The sequence below is a fragment of the Chelon labrosus genome, assembly GCF_963514085.1.
Source record: "Chelon labrosus genome assembly, chromosome: 10".
Lineage (NCBI taxonomy): Eukaryota > Metazoa > Chordata > Actinopteri > Mugiliformes > Mugilidae > Chelon > Chelon labrosus.
This window is the reverse complement of record NC_140360.1, coordinates 1,393,861-1,405,711: the sequence shown is the minus strand read 5'-3', so window position 1 is coordinate 1,405,711 and position 11,851 is coordinate 1,393,861. Positions and strand designations below refer to the sequence as shown.

Sequence of the window (11,851 nt, the reverse complement as noted above, 5' to 3'; positions counted from 1 at the left end):
GTTGACTTGGAGACATGATCCAGATGTTGGAACAAGATGGAAAGACTCTCACATGTTAAGATCTTGATAGCGACGGCCAAACATCCAAACAGCTGCTTTTTCAAAACAATCTATCTCTACCTACTGTTGTTTCAGAGCCATGAACATGTGCTATTTGTTGTGTGTGCGCCCTGACATGAGACATGATGCAAATTGTGGAACATTGATTGATCTCTGCCCTGACATCCTCCTCATATTGATTTATCTCCTGAGCTGATTCTAGTTCAGATCAGTTTCTAGTTTAGTTTGGTTCTCAGCTCCAAGGACAGAATCTTTTAAAAGGCTCTCATCACTAATGAACAGACATCACTGATTCATGTGATCATTTCTACTAGTGGTTGAATGAAGGAGTTAAACTCCTCTTCCTCAGATCAGCCCTGTTGAGTAGGTGGTCTTTAATGTGACCCAGGACTCATTGTGTGTTCACACTACCAAAGGAAGGAGGTCACATGTGTCCCAGACCACCTCCACATGTGGACTGACACCAGATCAGTGTTCACACCTGGACCTGTTTAACCTGGACTCTAGAGACCAGATCAGTGTTCACACCTGGACCTGTTTAACCTGGACACTATAGACCAGATCAGTGTTCACATCTGGACCTGTTTAACCTGGACTCTAGAGACCAGATCAGGATGGTTAATGTGAAGGTCTGAACGGGGCCTAAAATGGGAAACTACATTACCCATGAGGCACAAGTAGGGACGTGCTTTATTTTGTAACTCCATTTCAAACATTCACGAGTAAATCAGATGTAGAAATTTAAAACATCTTAAAATAATAATTAAAACCAAGTGGACCGTGTCATTTAATGTCCTTATAGTAGCTCAGTGTCGTGGAGGTTTGTTGTCGTATGAGTTCTGTGTTTTTTCTAATATTCCACACTGCTGGTTAAATCACTAAACAAAATATAAATCTAATATTTTTTCTGGGCTGGAAACCATCAACTAATGTCTGACGTTGCTTTAATTCTTCATCTGCAGCTCTGCAGGCCGTCCGTCCGTCCGTCCGTCCGTTATCTTCACCGTCTCAGAGCTGAGCTCATGTTATTTATTTATCTCAGACTTTACAAAGACATCGTGCATGTTTTATGATTTAGTGAGATTATAGTTTCTGGCCTCAGAGGACATGAAACCAGCGTCCACATATTTCTGGACACATGCTGCATGTGTCTCTCTCTCTCTCTCTCTCTCTCTCTCTCTCTCTCCTTGTGTGTGCACATTTTCCTCTTGTATTTATTTCATTCTGTCCTTTCTGCCGGTCCTCCCCTCCCAGTCAGGGGGGAAGGATTTCTTTGCTTCCTGATTGGCTCACAGAGAGGACAAAGCTCCGCCCTCCCCCCCTCCTCTCTCTCTCTGTCTCCCTCCCTCTCTCTCTCTTTCTCTGGGAGAAGGAGGGAGAGTGAAAGTGGAGAGGCAGGCAGGCAGACGTGTTGCAACAGATGGCTTTTACCAGCGGCGGCTCGGCGGCTGCTGCACCGAGGAACTCTGGGACGCCGTTAGACTGAGAGGTGGAGGAAGGCAGGGAGGAAGTCACAGCTGCAGAACACTTCAAGATAAAAAAAAAATAAGAGGCAGAGTGAGACATCTTCCTTTTTACCTCCCCTTCGTCTGCAGACACTCCTGGGCTTCCTCTCCAGACACACAGGGAGACATGGCAGAAGTTTTTGTGGATTTTCCAAAAGCAGCGACAGTTTTATGTGTGGTCTGAGCCTTCGTCCTCCTGCTCCTCCTCCTCCTCCTCCTCCTCCTCGTCCCGGGGTCAGAGAGGAGAACACCTGCTGACAGCGAGGAGCTCCTGAAGGAGGTACACGACTGTTTCTTCTCTCTGCTTCTTTTAGTTTCCAGGTCTGAGCTGCAGCTCCTCGTTTCTGGACTGATTTGCAGAGAGTGTGTGTGCAGAGCTCCTCAGTTCTGCTCTACTTCACTGTGTGTGTCACTTTCTGAGCTCAGAGCAGCTTTGTTCATGTGTGTGTGTGTGTGTGTGTGTGTGTGTGTGTGTGTGTGTTGTTCCACTTTGCTGATGTGCTGCTCGCATTAGTTTTGAGGCCATGTTGTACTTACACTTGTCACAGTGGTCTGCAGCAGCAGCAGCAGAGATTCACCTGCTTTTTAAAGCCTCTCTGTTTATATACATATGTGTGTGTGTGTGTGTGTTTATTGCTTCCTGATTGCAGAACACGTGGGAGTTTGTCTGAGCTGCGCAACACTGAGGTCAGTTGGTGGAGGAAGGAAGGGAGGGAGGAAAGAAGGAAAGAAGTGGAGATGAATGGAGGGAGGGGAAGAGGGAAAAAGAGAAGGAAGGAAGGAAGGAAGGGAGGAAAGCTGTTCCACCCTGCTCTGTTTTTATTAAAATGATATTTTTTTAACGTTCCCCAACTTCAAGTGACAAACGGCTTCAGTGTGAATATAAAACATGTAGAAGAGGCAATAAATGAAGCTGTTAGGGAAGTAGAAGTCATAAAAACAACAGATAAGAGGTGAAAACAACATCCAGTTCCCTTCACGTCCACCATGTCCTCAGATCGGCAGGTTTTAAGTTTTAAGTTGGCCGAGTGTGAACAGAGCGTGGGCTGGTGATGCTGATGTGAAGTACTACGCCTGCTACACACAGTACCACCACCTCTCTGGTTAACCTCTGGTGTAGCAGAGGAAGTCTGAGCCTCATTCAGACCTCACCTGTCCATCCACCTGGTCTTAATATAAAGGTGTCTCCACATGTGTCCCCAGCCAGCACTTGAGATCTGGTCTCAGTTTGTGTGTCTGTAAATCAGCAGCGCCATCATGTGGTCAGTAGAATATTGTAGCAGCTGCTGTCTCTAATGGATCTCTACCTACCGCTGGATCAGAACCATCAACAGCTGCTGGTTGACTTGGAGACATGATCCAGATGTTGGAACCAGATGGAAAGACTCTCACATGTTAAGATCTGATTTATTTTAGAGACAAAGAGTCAGACCTGAAGATCTTGATAGCGACGGCCAAACGTCCAAACAGCTGCTTTCTCAAAACAGTCTACCTCTACACTACCCAGATACCACTAGTTGTCAAGAAGGGAAGTTCTTTGTTTTTTAATATTATTTGTTAACCAACTTAAAGTGACAAACTGGTTCAGTGGGAATATAAAAATGTACAAAAGAGCCAAGACAAACCAAACGGTTAGGGAAGTAAAGCCATAAAACAAGAGTGAAAGAGGTGAAAGTTGGAGAAAACTAGACTCTGTGAGGCTTTAAAGGAAACTAATGATCTGACCCAGAACCATAAATCCGACCGCATTGCTTTCTTAAAGGTTTGTTGATATTGGTGAAATATTATAGTTTTAGGTTAAAAAGGACATTTGCAGATTTGCAAATCTTGGTCCAACCTGCTCCAACGTTTTGTCAACCTATCAATCCACCCCAACATCCTCCCTACACCACCTACAATATGCCACCTGGCTTCTTTCTCTGCTCCTGTCATCGTGACTGTTACGCCCAAGAGAAGTTTAAAGTACAAAGTATGAAAAATTATATTAATAGTAAAAACTTAATTGTTGTTAAAACTAAAGTTGGAATCTTTGCTGGAGAAGAATCAGGTCAAAGCTGGGAGACTCCAGACCAACCAAACCTTCCAGACATGGGGAGTTTATCTGACGTCTCGGCTACGTCTGGACGTCATAAACATCAAACACTGAAACTTCAGAAACTCCTGCATATCAAACTAGCTGTGAAAGACTCTTTACTAAGTGGAAACACTTGTATAGTAACGTTAACATGTACACTCTCTGTAGGAGACCTGTCGACACTACTGTTCTCTCCGTTCAGATTCATCACATGATCTGGAATTCTGCTCGAGCAATCCTCAAATATAAGATGAGGATGACCTCCACTGTTTCCAAACTCACAGTCACAGTAAAGCTATTAGCTTAGTTTATATTCTACTGAGATCAGATCTCAAGTGCCGGCTGGGGACGCATGCAGAGACACATTTGAATTACGACCAGTTGTGATCAGATTGCCCAGATCTCATGTTAATGCGAGGTCTGACTGGGGAAGGCCTCATGTTAATGGCAGGTCCTCACAAAGGTAGACACACGGGTCTGTGTGTGGGTGAGCTGCAGTGGTTGGTGTTGGCGGAAACTCTGTTGACAGCTACTACGGTTTGGTCTCTGGGTTCCCACCATCAATAACAAACACACTCAGCTGATTAAATGAGGCCGACGGCCACTTCACCACCACTGGAATGTAAATATTAACACACAGACACACTCTCACAGCTGGTTGTCAGGTGGAGACATTTAACTCTAATGAAGATAAACTATTAATGTCCAAAATATATATTCATAAGAAGCAGATTCACTTTATTTATTTATTTATTTATTTATTTTTTGCCAAGAAATCATAAAATTGGTAGGAATTAAGTAAACAAGAGGTGATGATGAAAAGCTTAAACCACAACAGCAGCGCCCCTAGAGGCTGCAGTGGTCATTACAGGCACAGAAACATGACCATCATTTAGTTTATTAGCTGCACAGCTGTATATGTAAATACTGCATATACTGTTATACTTGTGTATTGCTTTGGGCAGGAAAATAAGCCAATATTACATATCCGGGCATTGCAAAAGTAAGTGAACCTCTGGGATTACAAGATGATTTCAAAGCCAGATTCAGAAGTTGATGTGAGGAAACCCACCAACATCTCAGAACTGAAGTGGTTCTGTTCTGAGGAATGGGCTAAAATTCCTCCAAGCTGCTGTAGACCACTGATCAGCAGTTACCAGAAACATTTAGTTACAAGGAGGTCACAGCAGATACTGGACACAAGGAGGACATGATATGAACAGATGATTCATTTTCCTGAATAAACAAAGAGACGAGTCTAATATTGCTGTTTCATTAGTTCAGTTGGGTTCTCTTCTGTTGATGTTTTGAGACATGTTATTGCAGAACTATCAAAAGCTCTGAAGGGCGTAAACACTTTTCTAGGAAAACATTAATTGGCTCCAGCTTCGCTGTTGTGAAGATATTCAGTGTCACTATTGTTAAACCAGTTCCAACTTGGAACTAGTCACAGAACATGACGTCAACAAGGGATCCTAGAGAGGAAGAAGAGAAGCTTGGCTGACTTTCACTGAACCAGATGAAAACGAAGCTGTGTGCAGTCAGTGCAAGGCTGAGATTTCAGTTACGGGAACGTCATGTTTGTGGCTGTGTACGAGTGCTGCTAGCGCCCAAGCTACAACGCTACCGTTGATCTCAGTGAAGATTTATTTTTCCTTGTTCTACAACTAATTTATTGTTCAACACAGTCAAGGTTCACTAATCTTGTTCTGACAGATAATAAAACTGTGTCGGACCATTTTTTCTGGTCAGTGATCGGTCAGGGAGCCAACCATTGGTACTGATCAAATCTAACCCTAATATGAAGTGAACGGTCATGACCTTTGGAAGCATTCTTCAGCTGCCTTTAGAGGAAAGACATTTGTTTCAGTTTCTAAACCAAATATTGACTAATTGATTATTTCATAGTGAAAGTAATTATTAGCTTTACACCATTTGGATGAATTTATTTACAACAAAACCTTTTTCACTCTTATTGTGCATCTATTCACACAGATGTGTTTATCTCGGGTTTACTGGACCAGAACCACGACAGAATAAAGCGGTAATGTGTTTCCCTCTGAGCAGCAGAAACAGATTTACACATTTCTAAAGGCTTTAACGGCGCCGACGCTGTGGCGAAGCCGTTGTGTAACTCCCTAGCTTTAGCAACCTGCTGATGGATTTATGAGCAGCTGAATCCAGATTTTCTTTCACAGAGGATAAAATCTGCTGCCGTGGGGTCGGAGTGATGCGGCTGTTCAGATGAACGGTGGGAGGTTCTGGTATGTTTCGCTGCTTGTTGACGGATTCCTATTGATTGTGTTGCTCGTGCAGGTTTGAGAATATGTCTTCAGATATATTGAAAATTTTGAAACTAGAGCAGCTGCAGGAAAGACGGCTGAATTCAGACCTGGTCTCAGAATTCTGGTTTCAGGGTTCACACCTGGTTCCTGATTCCACACCTGGTTCCAGGGTTCAGTAAAGTCCATAGTTCCAAATGCTTCTATCTTCTGTTGGACCGTCACTAAAGTGGAAACCTCAGATTCAGTGTCTTTACTGCACGGTGTCATTTAAGAGTCTAAATCCTGAGCTGGAGTGTCCGTATCATCTCCTCAGAATCCCATAATTCATTGCAGTTCATTTTCCAGAAGCCAAGACACTTTGAAACAAGCATCTAGTGACTAGACAGCTGGTCGAGTTCAACCACAGCACAGAAGTTGTGTTTGTTGAGTCAGTGAAGCGACAACCAGAGTTTCCTCTGACTTTTAGCAGAACCATGACATGAAGGATTGACCTGCAGGCTTTAAGTGTCTCATTGTAAATGTTTACCTGAGTCCTGCAGAGATGTTTCGTAGGTGCATCCATGAAGAAGGTGAACCTAGTTAATGGTTCATATTTGAGTCCCACAAACACAATGACATCATTTCAGAACGTCAGCTGATTCTGCTCGGTCCAAGGTCCAAACCACGGCAACGCAGCCAGGGGAACTTTGAACTCGTTACAGTCTGAAGCCAACAAGAGACGCAGGCTTACCTCTCCTAGGTTTGGTTCATTTCTCTCTGCTTCTGTTGGAGAGAGTTTAACGGCTCGGCTGGTTTCAGGGTTCAGACCAGGCCCCGCTGTTTTCCAAAAGTCTCATAAAACTATTTGAACCACTGGTCTTGTTAGACCACACTGAGATTTTGGACTAGAGGATGCAGGACATGTATCTCAGAGGATTTTATGAATCAGTGTCGGCTCTTTCTAGTAAAGATTGTTTTGCTGGATTGTGGGGACGTTTTCTGGTCCCCACAACCTTCTGATGGTTAAAACCTGTTCAGATGTGGAGTTAGAGTTGGGGTCAGGGTTTAGGAATGCATTATGTCAATGGAAAGTCCCCTCAGAGATAGAAACACTAGTTTTTGTGTGCTAGTGTCGGGTCAGTGGGGTCACATGTAGAAACGTTGAGACCAGCAGGGCCACAGTGAAGCAGTGTGTGTTCATGTTCAGCAGTGTGCTCTATGAGTGTGTGTTCATGTGAAGCAGTGTGTGTTCATGTGAAGCAGTGTGTGTTCATGTTCAGCTCTCTCTCTGTCGATTAGATTCCACTCAGCTTTATTTTTTAATTTCTTCTGCTCTCGCGCTGAAAGTAAAAACTTGTCCACAGTCACACGGCGGCGCGTCTCACGTCGGCTGATGAGATGTTAGAATTCACTAAATGTGTATTCAGACAGAAAACCCTGTGAAGTTCTGGAGAGCAGCCGAGGGAACGCTTGCATAATGATGATGAAAAGTCCTGTGCTGCCTCATTTTTCATGTTTCATTCAGGCCTTGTTTAGCTGTGAATAAAAACAGATCACGTCCTAAAAGCCTGCAGAGGAAGCGCAGGGAGTTGTTGCTGCCCTGACTGGTGGAAGGTATTCCATCCCCACCAACAAGTTAGGGCAACTGATCTGTAGCCTGAGAGGCAAAACCCAGGTCAGAAAGCTGTAACCTCATTTCTGTCAGCTCAGATCTTCTCTTGTTGGAGCAGTTCACTGAGAATCAGACGAGTGAAAAAATAAATCATCTTGAAACACTAAATGTGAAAAAACAGCATTACATCTAAGAGCTGTCGTGTTATTAACCCGCGTACAGGATATCCTGTGTGTGGGTTAGCAAACAGGAAACACCCAATGCTCACATAGACCTGAAGCAGAGGATAAACGCTGCTTCAAGACAAAGTAACACCAGGCGTCTGAATCAAAACGAGGCCACGAAACTGACAGTTTGTCTGATGTTTAGAAGAATAACTCGACTTCCATCTCTGACCACTCATGCCAACTTGTATCTGAGGGATTAGACTTGAAACAAGACTCCTTAATTTCCTTGTACTTGTACAATGACGATAAATACATTCTATTCTAGTCTAGTCTAAGAAAGTGAATAAGGGTGTAGATTAATTCAGAAATATCTCAACAGTTTCTAACAGCGTTGAGCTCTTTGTCCTCAATATTTCATGTCAGGGAAGAAGTTTTATGGATTCTATAATGTGCACAATGTCCTTGGTGACTGGTTTCTCTGGGGAGTTCCATGTGTGAACAACATGGAGGAAATCTCAATCTTCTTCTGGATTGTATAATGATCACAATGGTAGAATGTGATGATGTCCAGGCTAAATAAAATGTCCAAAGGTTGAATTGTGTGTACATTGCCTCCTGTAGTGGAATCAGTAGGATTTTGTAGCCAGATTCACTTTCAAGAGGTAAGAACCCAATGTGGAACACTTTGGGTTCTTTGGTTCTCCACATGTCCAAATGGAGAGTGGACCTAATTCTCTTGTTACTAGAACCTTTGTGGTATTTCTCTAAACTCTTGGTCCAGTTCTAGTCAAGGGGTTGCTGAAAGAGTTCAGAATGATATCATTGCTATCAGGGTGTTGCCTCCAGGAGCCGCTAACAGCTCTTCAGAGCCCCGCTTGTGTTTCCAGTTTCCTCCAGGGTTGTTTGCAGTGTGACTTTCCATCAGCGTCCCATAAATCACCTCATAAATCTCCCGCTCCTTAATTGTCCTTCTCACTTTGTTTCGGTTGGATGGAAGGTCGCTTAGCTGGATTTATTTTTTATTTATTCTGATTGGTGTTGGCCCCTCCTCGCACCGCTCTCTGATGAAGTCCGTCCCTCCCCCTCGCTGTAGCAGAATTGATGAAATCGGTGATCGTTGTAGGCCGCTGCTTCGGAGCGGCTGACCTTCACAGGGACTCGGGGAGGAGAGAGGGAGCGTGGGGGAGGTTTTAGTTTTTAATGAATGTAAATTCTTCATAGAGGAGTTTTAAACCGTGATGCTCTCTGCAGCAGCAGCAGTGGAGCCTAATGAAGCAACCCATGCTGCTGCTGCTGCTGCTTAAAGGTTAACAACACATCCACATTTCTGATTGTGGTAAATTATCTTTTATTTTTTTAATCCTGTCAAAGGTCATATCTGAAGTGTTGTTTATTCCCTGAGAGAATCTGTTAGTTCTGTCCTGAATCTGACAATTAACACTGAGCAGGAAGAGACGATGGAGGTTAATGGAGACGTGAAGTTTATCTGAAATAAACACGTCGTCCACCACTTTGGTTCCTACCACCAGATGATACAGATGGAGCAGCGTTGGCGTCACTGGCTCTGTTTTCTTTTCAAATAGAAAAAGACCTCACTCCGTGCACATGCTAACAATATTTGTACTACACACTATAGTAAATACTTCATTCATCATTTATAAAGCCTCACTCATACATCAGTAGACATTAGAAGAGCAGTTTATAAATGTAGTTGGAATACGTCATTATAAACCATTTAACTCAGTAACTATTAGTACATGTGTAAATAATAAGATGTGGATATTATTGTTTATTTAAATAGTTTATTCATTTACTTACAAGAATTTATAACTACATTTATAAACTGCTTCCTAATTTCTATTAATATGAGAGTGATCCTTTATAAATGATTTATGTATTTACTCAGTGGAGGGCCGTGTATTTACCACCACAGACCTTCAATGACCTCCAGCCTCATTAAAACACGTCTTAATATGATCATTATGACTCCACTGCTATAAAAACCATTAACATCATCCAGATAAACAATAAAACAGGATGTAGCATGGTAGACAGGTATCTCATATAGAGAGATGAATGTCATTACTAAAGAAAGAAACTCACTTAGAACAATTCATAAAGTCTCCTCTCACTCTCTGCAGCCACCAGCGCCACATACGTCAAATCCAGCAGAAGCATCAATGTCGACCCAATAAAATGACAGAAATATACATAACAGATGTAAATATAATTCATTTAATCACCAGAACTTTAGAAACTATTTAGAGTTCTCCTCAGAGCCTGTCAACCAAGGGTAGCGCTCATAGTTCTGACCTCAAAGTTTCCCCGGCTGGGTCAGGCTAGCTAGCTCCAGGGTTGGGCGGCCTTTCCTCACAATATCCAGCTTTTCCTTCAAAGTCCGCCGTGAAAATGTCTTTCTAAGAAGATCTGCAACCAAATGGATAGCCTCTCCTCCTTCCTCCATGGTGGCTTCAACAAATAGCAACAACATCAAAACGTTAACGTTGTGTAGCTAGCAACAGATGAACATGAACCGCTAGCTTAGCTTAAACAGAGCGGCTCTCTGACCGTCCAATCAGAGGACGATAAAACGCTAACGCTACCGTAGGCCACAGAGAAGGACTAAGAATACCAACTAGAAATGTGATTGGTTAAAGGAACAGCGTCATTACAATGTGTTTCAGGTTTAATTGTGAAGGCCCAGCAACATGATGATGAAATATGATTGGATAAAAGCTCTAATGCTAAGCTACACTGACAGAAGCACCACAGCTGAGAGACAGACAAGACATGACATGAAAAGAATAAACTATTGGAATAATTTAATAAGATTAATGGAAATATTAAAATAGAAGTCAGTTGATGACCCACCACTGATATTAATCCTTCATAGTGTGTAGTTAATGTTAGTGTTACCAACTAATCTTTGCATGTGGGTGTAAATAGTCGGGGGATCTTCAGCAATCTCAGAAACTTCAGTTGTGTTGTGTAGTTTTGCAGCAGACGTCTGCAGCGGCCAGACGTGAGCTCACTTAATCTCTGCTGGATGGAAACACACTAAACGAGAGAATGAAGCTCTGCAGGAGTGCTGGTGATCGGGTCGGTGTCTGCAGGGCTCCATTAGCGGCGACATGCTGAGTAGAAACGGAGCAGAGTGATTCAGACTGACAGAACCGGGTGAAGACAGACGGCAGCAGGAATGGAAGAGAGTTCCACCTGAAGGTCACAGATGATTTTACCGTCCCAGGGGGAAACCCGTTGGTGGTTGAGATGACGGTTACCGCGGTCACAGAGTCCATCACCATCCCAAAATACTCTGCCTACTGTCACTGCTTCACCTCCCAGAGCAGATATGTACCTGATGACTGAATACTAGTAGAGTACATCTACAACATACTGCTGTATCCAGTTCTCTACTGAGTCACAGTGAAGCTGAGAAGTTTTTACATCCTTCACAATTTCTACATAAAAATGACTCAATACATCAGCAAATTATTAAGTAAACAAAAAGAACCTGGTCAAACACATGAAACGGTATATTATACTTGTGTTTTTGTCAATATTACATATCAGAGAGGTGCTCCTCCAGGATTAAACCAGAGTCCATGTGTTCAGAAGTGTTTCCATCAATGTAATGAGACTCAGGTGTGGTTCAGTTCCTGGTTTAGTTTCAATAAATCAGGGATTTGTCTCAGTCTGATCTTCACAACACATGTTTGTGGACAAAGGAGCTTTCTGAGGAGCTCAGAGAAAGAGTTGTTGTTGCTCATCAGGCTGGAAAAGGTTCCAGAACCATCTCTAAAGAGTTTGGAACCCACAAATAATCCACAGTCAGACAGATTGAAGACGACTGTTCCCCTCCACAGGAGTGGTCCACCAACAAAGATCACTCCATAATAGTCTGAGAGGTCCCAGAGGAACCCAGGGGAACTTCTAAGCAGCTAAAGGCCTCTCTCTCATTGGCTGATGTTAATGTTGATGAATCCACTGAACAACCATGGTGTGATGGACAAAGACACTGCTCTCCAAGAAGAACATTTCTAAACATCATGTGGACAAGACAGAAGACTGTTGGGACAATGTTTAGTGGACAGATGAGACCAAAGTAGAATAGTTTGGTTTAAATGAGATGAAACAACACTGCATCATTCCAGCATCAGAACCTCATC

At 43.0% G+C, this 11,851-nt stretch overlaps 1 protein-coding gene across 6 annotated transcripts in view; it reads left to right on the top strand.

The window, feature by feature from the left end:
- Positions 1 to 1,454: 1,454 nt before the first annotated feature.
- The window catches only part of sulf2b (sulfatase 2b), a gene marked incomplete at its 3' end in the record, with an annotated part of 65,584 nt that continues 55,187 nt past the window's right edge, over positions 1,455 to 11,851 (top strand). For all 6 annotated transcript variants that reach the window (XM_084553685.1, XM_084553683.1, XM_084553684.1 and 3 more), the window contains exon 1: positions 1,455 to 1,845. The remainder of the gene's footprint in view (positions 1,846 to 11,851) is intronic.